The sequence below is a fragment of the Spea bombifrons genome, chromosome 3 (genome assembly GCF_027358695.1).
Source record: "Spea bombifrons isolate aSpeBom1 chromosome 3, aSpeBom1.2.pri, whole genome shotgun sequence".
Lineage (NCBI taxonomy): Eukaryota > Metazoa > Chordata > Amphibia > Anura > Pelobatidae > Spea > Spea bombifrons.
The window spans coordinates 34,063,503-34,073,527 of NC_071089.1; positions in this window are offsets into that span (position 1 = coordinate 34,063,503).

Genomic DNA, 10,025 nt, shown 5'->3' on the forward strand with positions numbered 1-10,025 from the left:
ATGTAATTAGAATCACTGCAAACAAAATTGATGGATCTTGAAGACCATTTCATCCAGAGTCCATGGGGTGCTGAAGCCTAAAGGATGTAGTCACTCGAGTTGCTCGTACGGACCTTTAACTCCTGATGGTAAAACTTGGCCTGGGGAGGTTCCAGGAGTTAAGGGTCCATACGAGCAAACCTATTGGTTACCTGCAGGGGCCTCCTCTGGCAAACTTTTGAAGGGTAGTGTGGAGAGCCCCGATATTTGGGCATTTTTCCGGGTAGCTGCCTATTGTCAGAGGTTCGCTAATGCCACTGCTGCGCTAAGCAATTATTGTACATTTGTTGTTTAAAGTGACATTAAACTTTATTTTTAACTCCTAAGAAAATGATTAAGCAAACTTTACTCCTAGGAAAAGATAGCTTTTCATAATGGTTATCTTAAGTATCTGATTAAAAAGCCATTGTGCTTACCTAACCATCAGTTTTATCTCAAGACACGGAGGCTCATATTGTGCTTTAACCCTTTCTTTACTCCCAACAGCAGCAAAGAACAGAGTTTAATAGAAAAAAACAATAAACATTAGGACATACATAGCTCCGCCCACACCATAATCACAACAATATATAAGGAGAGTCACAGCCCACAATCCTCCTCTTTCTTTGCTGCTTCCAGACAGCAGATAAGTATATTTGGTTTTTCTATTCAAACACTGCATTACTTTGACTCTTTATCGTATTGCATTTCAATAGTATTATGGTTTTGTCAAATCGCAGGATTTTTCCCAATATCGTGATATCTCTTTGCAGATTTATTTGTTCTTCCCGGCTCTTTTATAATTTCCCTTTTGCTAATGCTGCCCCTCTCTCCTTGCGTCTCCCGTCGCCTGCAATTTGTTCGTGCCGTTGTCGCGTCTCGCACCTCGCGAAACGCCGGCAACGGTGCACTCGCACGCTTTCGTCTCTCTAGGCTCCCCCCACTTGCGTTCACAGACGCCATTTTCTTCTCTGTGTGCGAGTGGGTTAGAGCCTTGGGAACGAGCAGGTGCGAGTTCAGTTCTGTTTGTGAGCAGAAACATCCGTTTCTTCTCATACCGTTATATTAGAGCCCGTACAACTAAACGGTTTTATCCTTCTGACCATGTAGTCCGTTATTTACAGGCCAGAGTCCATAACCCGCTGAGTAAAAACTCGCGCAGCAAATTGCGCGCGGAATGTCCCCGGCCTATCGTTCCGGGAAAAGTTTGCGAGACACCTGTGGTGGACCCTAAAATGGTCCAGTTCTTTTCGAAAAAGGGTTGGAATCCCCGTAAGGGACTGGAATCCGCCCTAAAGGCCACTCAGGACAAACATTTGGACATCTTTGGTCCTTTGATCAAAATGTTTCAGATTATTGAAGATTGGGTCGAGTCAGGCTCCCTGCCTGATCCTATGGTGCTCCGGGGGTGGATGCAGAGAACCATCTGCATTGCGGGGAACACCAATACATCCTTGTCCATAGAACGTCGCAAAGCCATCCTCTTTAAAATAGAGCCTAAACTGGCCAATCTTGCCCTGACTGAGATGGGCAGTGAAGCCCAGGGCATGCTGTTCGGGGACTTCTTTATTAAGGACCTTAGCCATTATGTGGGAGCTTTTACCACACTAGATAAGGCGCAATCCTCTATGCGCAAGGTTTTCACCCAGCGAGTTTCTCCCAGGGCCGGCAGATTCAGGGGCCGTCTGTCCGGCCGCTTTTTCCAGGGCTCGTCCCACACGAACCGAGGCTCCTATTCCTACCAGTCTTTCCAACGCCCTAACCCCTAACCCTAACACCTTCAGCGGACGGTCACCTTTCTTCACTCAACGCGGACGTCCATGAAGGGCACGAGGACAACGCAGAACTCAATTCACGCGCAGAACCACCAGTAAGCATATTCCCCCTTCTTTCCCATGTCCTGTAGGGGGCAGACTCACCCATTTTTTTCAGGTCTGGCAGTCAGTAACTTCCGACACCTGGATTCTACAGACGGTGCAAGGCTATGTCATAGAAATGGTCGGGTCTCCACCTCTGAATTGCCCTCTACATCCCTTCCATTTCTCTCAGCAGGATGCGAGACTAGTAGATATAGAAATTTCCAACCTCGCAGAGAAAAGGGCGATAGAACGCGTACCTTCACATACCCCTGGTTATACCAGCAATATTTTTCTAGTACACAAGAAGGAGGTGGACTCAGGCCCGTCATCAACCTTCGCCAACTCAACTGCCACGTTCGCTACAGGCACTTCAAAATGGAGGGTATCCATCTCAGAGATCTGCTCCTACTAAACGACTGGATGGTCAAGATAGATCTCAAGGACGCCTACCTCACGGTACCGGTGGCAGAGGAGTCCAGGGACCTCCTTCATTTCCGTTGGTGCGATGTCTCCTGGCGCTTTACCTGCCTGCCTTTCGGGCTCTCTTCAGCCCCTTGGTGTTTCACCAAGCTACTCAAACCGGTCGTAGTCTTTCTACTTTCCCGCGGGGTCCGCCTGATCATATATCTAGACGACATGCTCCTTATGGCTCAAGACATAGAGGTACTGAATCTTCATATCCGATGGACCTTGGAGTTACTACAGAATCTTGGATTCCTCATAAACTGGGAGAAATCCCGTCTCGTCCCTTCCAGGAGTTTGGAATTCCTCGGGTTCGTCATCAATTCCACCCAGGGTTTTCTCAGCCTTCCGGCCTCCAAGATACATTCAATCAAGAAGGAGATCCGCAGGGTCCTCCGTTTGGGTACAGTCTCCATCCGTCATCTAGCCCGGATGATTGGCCTGCTGTCAGCCACTATTCTGGCGATCTTTCCTGCCCCGCTCCACTACAGGGCACTCCAACGCCTCAAGATCAACCATCTCCGCCAGGGTGCGTCCTATGCGGATTTGATCGAACTGGATTTGCAAACTATCGACGAGCTCTGCTGGTGGCTGGCCAACATGTCGGCTTGGAATGGCAAGGCAATCTTTGGTCTCAAACCGGAATTATCCATCGAATCGGACGCCAGCCTACACGGTTGGGGTGTGAGATGTGGGGAGACGTCCACGCGTTGCCCTTGGTCTCAGGCAGAGGCTGGTTTACACATCAATTGCCTGGAGCTCCTAGCGGGATCATTCGCTATCAGGAGTTTTTCCAAATCCTGCATCAATACCTGTATTCGGTTACGCATGGACAATGTATCTGCCATGCGGTACATCAACTGCTTGGGGGGCACCCAGTCGGCAGTATTAGCGGATCTCGCCAAAGACCTTTGGTCATTTTGTCTAGACCGCAACATCATGGTACAAGTGGAATACATTTCTAGTCTTTCCAACACGGTAGCGGATTGGAATTCTCGTTACCTATCAGATGCCAGCGACTTTTCTCATCAGGTTTTCTCATCTATTATGGACTTGTGGGGTCCGCTTCACATAGACTTATTCGCCTCTCGACTGAATTCTCGTCTCCCAGTCTTCTACAGTTGGAGGCCAGACCCAGACGCTCTCGCAGTAGACGCGTTTCTACAAGATTGGTCCGGAGGACGCCATTACGCCGTGCGATGATCTCCAGGACGCTTCTCCACATACGTCGTCAACAGGCGACAGTGGTGCTCGTGGTACCATTCTGGCTGTCGCAACCATGGTTTCCCAGCCTCCTGGACCTGATCGTGGAGGTCCCTCCGGTATTACACTCAACGTCCCCTCTGCTTCTGGACCCTTACGGATCCCCGCATCCTCTGATCCAGGAGGGCAGCCTGTCACTTCTGGCTTGTTTGGTTTCAGGAACCCCTGGCAGATCCCTGTCATTTCGGAATCGGCTCAACGACTCCTGGCAGGAGCTTCGGCACCAGGCACTCACAGATCTTACCGTGCAGCCTGGCAGTCTTGGGCTTCTTTGTGCTTGGAACGGAACTTGGATCCCTTTTCAGCCCCTGTAACCAGTATTATTCTCTTTCTTTCATCTCTCTTCGATGATGGCAGGGCTTACAGGACTATTAATCTTTATCTGTCTGCCATCTCCGCGTCTCATCTAGGTTTCGAGGGTGTTCCCGTGGGTAAGCATCCGATGGTCTGTCGTCTGCTTAAAGGGATTCGCCTCTCTCGCCCTCCTAAACCTAAGTATACTTCCACCTGGGATGTTAACGTTGTGTTGCAATTGTTTATTTCCTGGCCTCCCAATTCGGATCTCTCTTTGAGACAATTGTCAGCTAAATTGGTCATGTTGCTTTGCCTAATTTCATACAAGCGGGTTTCAGATGTGCGTGCTTTGGACTGGAACGCCAGATCTTTCGTCCAGGAGGGTGTACGGTTCGACATATCTCGTTGCACAAAAACTGCGATAAAATCTGTCACTTACCCCGCGTTTCCTACTAATCCTGTTTTGTGTCCAGTTCTTTGTCTTCAGGAATACGAAGATCGTACCTCTGGGTTCAGATGTGGGGATTCTCCACAGTTATTCTTGTCTTTTAAACATCCTCACCTTCCTGTTTCTTCCGCTACATTGTCGAGGTGGATTAAGTGGGTTATGGGCCTGGCCGGCCTGAACATCTCCACTTTTGGGGCTCATTCCACCAGAAGCGCTGCGGCATCCAAATCTTTGGCTCTGGGAGGTAGGTTGGAAGACATTCTTCGTGCAGCGGATTGGTCTCGGGAATCTAGTTTTAAAGAGCTCTACTTTAATGCCGATTGACCATGTTTTCTCTTCAGTCGTTTCTCAGCTTTAAACTTGCACAATATGAGCCTCCGTGTCTTGAGATAAAATTGTTGGATTTTACTAAAACATGACATAAAGTCATGATTTTATGAAAGACACGGAGGCGAATATTGTCCCACCGCTACTTTGTTTTTACCCGCCCATTTTCCTTCCTAGGTTTTTTGGTCTTTCCGGCGGTTGGCTCCCCGTTTACAGGTTTGGTGTTTTTTCTCTCGATTTTACATTATTTTGCATGTGTTTATGGTGCTTGTGATTTTTCATTTCCCCTGTTTTACTTACTTGCTTTTCCACTTGACAGGCATTTTTACAAACTGGTTCCACGTTCTGTGCCTCTCCTCTGTCTTCCAGGATAAATCCTTTGATGTCGTCTTACCTGCGGTTCATGGTTGAGGAGTCGTTATCTCCTTCTTCAGAGTTTTCCAGTTTCTACGGTTGCCATTGGCTTTCTCTGGATTATGTTCACCCGGTTGTTCTTCCTCGTGGATCAAGTCTTCTGCCAGTCAAAGAAAGAGGAGGATTGTGGGCTGTGACTCTCCTTATATATTGTTGTGATTATGGTGTGGGCGGAGCTATGTATGTCCTAATGTTTATTGTTTTTTTCTATTAAACTCTGTTCTTTGCTGCTGTTGGGAGTAAAGAAAGGGTTAAAGCACAATATTCGCCTCCGTGTCTTTCATAAAATCATGACTTTACGTCACGTTTTAGTAAAATCCAACAATTGTTCCCTGCTGCCTGCTCCCTCTTTCCAATAGTATGCCAGCAGTTCTCTTCCATCTGGGATGAACCAACACCGGGATATGGACACTGCTGGCCTCCATACTCGAAGAGCGAGGGAGTAAGCAACGGAAGTGCTTGATGGTAAGGTAAGCAATATGTAATCAAATCCAGAAGCCCACCTGTGAACTGTCAGAAACGACATTAACTTACAAATCTGCTAGTTCTTCTGTTTCTGATTTCCATATAAAATAAAGAAATGTTGTTTGCAGTAAAGAAAAAGAGTGAGGGTCATTGGAGTAATAAGCAGCTTACAGAACATCTATTTGTAAATAAGACAGCATTGTGTAGCCGATGGAACCACAAACGGAAAATCATTAGTCAGTAATTCTTATATCCTCCCACTTTACAACCAGACACCAGGTACAGTAAACCATGGACTTCCCCACCAATGGAATAAGGAAGTCCTAAGCAGTCTTTAAGGAATTACAGACCAACACTCAACTACCCAGCTTATGCAGATTTTGCATGTACACACTTTGAATTGAGTGCTATGTATGTATAAAACGCTCTTTTCCCCCTTTTTTTAGGTGAATGCAAAGAAGAACTAAGTATTGACAATCCCATTAACAAAGATCATTACCAAGGATAACATTGGATAAAGGAGTCAAGATATGGTCACATAAAATGACTGAACTTTTAATTGAATACAATATTGTAGTCAATATGTACATTGCGTTAGCAAGTTCCTTCCTAATTTGTTAAATTTTACAAATAGTATTGATTTTAAATAAAATAGGAATAGTTGACTGTTTATTTGTTTTATATTTTAACACTCACCTAAATTCTACATGATTTTAATCTTCAAACTAAAAGTGACTAGTAATAGTGATGGTCACATATCAAAGAACGTGTTTGCGAGTCAAATCAAATACATGTATACGAGGGAAACTACTCAATGGATCCGTGTTACATGTTAAGAGGTTCACTCTGGTTCTGTTAACCTGCATGAGATTCACACCTAACGCATGCATATGGACACATCATGGAGGACACTGACTCATCCACACAGTTGTCTAAGCTCCTATAAAAAGTAACGCTTTCAAGAAATTCCCTCTACCAGGTAACTTCGTCATATGTTCAATGACTTTAAGTTAAGAAAATTGAAGTTTCTTGCAAATTCCTCATCTATGTTAAAGAAGTTTTACTTGATAGATAAGGGAATATAAATGTTTACTTTACCATTATGTAATATGACTTTTTTACCATTATGTTTTTATGACTTACAGCTGCCTATTTGAATCAATTTATTTTCATAATGGTTGGAAGATTTAGTATGTTATAAGCATATATTGGAATTCACTGTATTTGCCGCAGTAGAATATATGATTAGTAGATCAGAAACAGAGCTCTGAAGTGCTAAAATAATCTTCATCTTAGGCCTGTTCCACCCATACCCTCAGTTTTCTTCAGCTTACTGTGATGGTCTGATAGGGAGACTAAATACTGAACTGTCCATTTCAAAATCAGATGCCCTACTGCCAAATGAAGAGAAAGGCTGAGGTCCACAGGTTAAACCACATGAAAATGTCACAAGTAGGATAATAAACAAGACAATGAGTACATTTGAACTTTAAGATTATATTATTTATTAGAAAAAAATCTGTAGTTGAAAGTTACAAATAAGTACCACCTAGTATAATGTGGCTTTTGATATTCTCTACAAAAAGCCTGGTCAAGTACATTAAGTAGGACTCGAGAGTACAGAAAACGCCCTCTGGACTCACTTAGAGTCATCCTTCAGCACTCAGGAGAGGAAAACCCCCTGTGGGGGAAACCTCTGGGGATCCATGGCTAAAAGGACTGCCCATCCCTCTAGGCAATAAGAGGTTAGTAATTAAACTGAGGTTGCAAGCACAGTTGTACTGGAAGCAGAATGGACTTGGTGAAGGTGGCTCTGTGGATCTTATTATTATACAATTGGAACTTTATAACTTGTTCAGGTAATGTTGAAGAAAAGCTGATCATCATGCTCACTTCTAAAAGAGAAAGCAACATAAAGAGTTAGTTAGAATAACAGCTCTATGTACTAGCTACTGGAAAAAAACTCTATTATCAGGAACCACGACAGGTATAAATACACCTGTCTTGAAACTTACTGGCTATCAGGTTCCTTCAGCGCTGGTCCTCCAAGTGTTACACTGTACGTCCTTGTGTCGAGGTGTTTGTGTTAGTAGCTTGGTATATGTTCGTGTGAGTGTCTGTGTGTGTTAGTGTAACTGTCCCTTCCGCGATAAGTCTCTGGATCTGCCAATTGTTACATCTGCCATCGCTAACAGGCTCTCACCAGGGAACCTTTTTTGCATTTAAAAACTCAAGCCTTTACAGACAAAGTGTAAGGACTTACCTGCCTCTCCGGTCCCGCTCCATGGCCGGTTGTCAGGGTCCTTCCAGGCTGCGGAGCTGTTTATCTCTGTTTTTCCCTGCCTTGCCTCAGTTCCCATGTTTTGTTGTGATCCATTCCTGGATTTCCGTTTTCTCTGTTCTGTACCTCTGATTCCTTAATTCCAATCTGCTCTTAGCTTCAGCTCTGTTTCCTTTATAAGGTGTGTCCCACCCGTTTGTCTCAGTCTGCAGTCTAAAGGTATGTCGTTCTCGGTTCTGTGTTTGGATTCAATGTTTAGTTTATCAGTACTTTCGTATGCAGGGCTTAGCGTTAGGACCAACCGTCATTGGAGTACTTTGGCGTAGTGGTGGGCTAAGCATACTATGGCCATATGATGTGACGGAATCTCCAATTGTTATCTCATAGTCCTAGGCTGGTTTCTGTATTCATGTTTGTCTGTCTCTTATGTACCTTTGCCATCCTTCCCTGAATCATCTGAGGATTTTGGTTCCTCTCTCCTCTCCCCATGTCCCAGTTAAGATGTCCTATCCTTGCTTAAAGGAGAAGCGTCCGAGGATTCTGCCTCCTCACTCCTTCCCCTGTGTTCCTTGCCTTGTTCCCTGTCCTTTGTTGTGCCCTGTATCATGTATGTCTTGTATGGTTATGTTCCTTGCCTGGTCTCCCTATCCCTTGCTTGTTATGTTTCTTCTATAACCTCTGCTTAGCTTCCACTCTCCCAGCCAGCAGCATCCTGCACATGATTCCAGTGCTATGTTTCATGCCTGCCCCAGGGTGCCTGCAGGATATCTCCAAGTTTTACTTGTTTTGTCAGATCCAAGTTTAGTGTGGATTTCCGCATCCAGCCAAGTTTAGTTCTGCTCTGTTCTGGACTACGTCAGCTGCTATGTCAGGGTGCTGGTATGTGGCTGCTCAACCCTAGATGCCCACCTGGGAGAGTGCAGTCGCCCTGCACCAGGCCCTGTCCTACTCCACTCCTGCGCAATACCTCCTGAACTCCATCTATGGGCACGCTGGGTCATGACAGTCGTCTGTATGGACCCAGTTCCCTGACACCGGTCCCGCGACGCTTCCTCCTCAGACGGCTTCCCGGGCAGCGAGTACCACCGCTACCCGGTCGGTGTCTTCACCAGGTAGCACAAAACATAATATTACACGTTACATCTGTAACTTGTTCTTATAACCTTGGGTGACCTCTTAATGCAGGACACACCTCCACCTTTCCCTATTTAAACCTGGACTTCCTCTTCTGGGTCATCCTTGGCTGGTGTATTCTGCTGTTTTCCTGTGCAAGTTATTGTGACTATTTCTTCGTCTGACCCGGCTTGCTGACTTCGCTCCTGTTTTCTGATTTGGTTCCTGTTCTCTGATCGTTGGTATTGACTCAGCTTGTTTGACTACTCTTCTGGATTTGATTCTGCTTCCTGCTTTACTGGTTACCAGACATGATTCTTGGTTCCAGCTCTCCTGGCTATTCCCGGTTCCTGTTTTCCTGGCTCACTCCGCCATCTGGGGTCTGCGGAGATTGGCTAGAAGATGTCTACCTGTGAAGCCCGTATTGAAAGTCTAGATATCCGCATGAACCAGTTTGCTCAGGCTTTGCAAACACTCCTGGCGAGGACTGATCCAGCACGTGGTCCTCCTCCTGTGCCTGCTGCTGCACCTGTTGCTGTTCCACCGCTTGCTGACCCAGGTATTCATACCCTCCGTTTACTACCTCCTCCCAGATATGGAGGAGATCCTGCTACCTGTCATGGATTCCTCAATCAGTGCTCCATTCACTTCGAGATGTCTCCCTACTTGTTTCCTTCCGACAGAGCCCGTGTGGGGTGTGTCATCTCCCTACTCACTGACAGGGCTCTGGCCTGGGCAACTCTTCTTTGAGAACACAATTCTCCAGTGGTCAACAATTATAATGACTTTGTAACCACTTTCCGTCAAGTGTTTGACAGGCCAGGTCACAGCCATATTGCCTCGTCAAGTCTTTTCTCACTGCGTCAGGGTACACGCAGTTTATCTGACTATGCCACTGAATTCCCTACCCTGGCTGCAGAAGTGGCATGGAACAACGACGCCTTGGTTGCTGCCTTCACTAATGGCCTATCTGACGCCTGAAAGATGAGGTAGCTGCCCGGGATCTGCCCACGGACTTGGAAGAACTCATCGCCTACATTGGCCACATCGATCTGCGCCTCCAGGAACACCAGGTACAGCG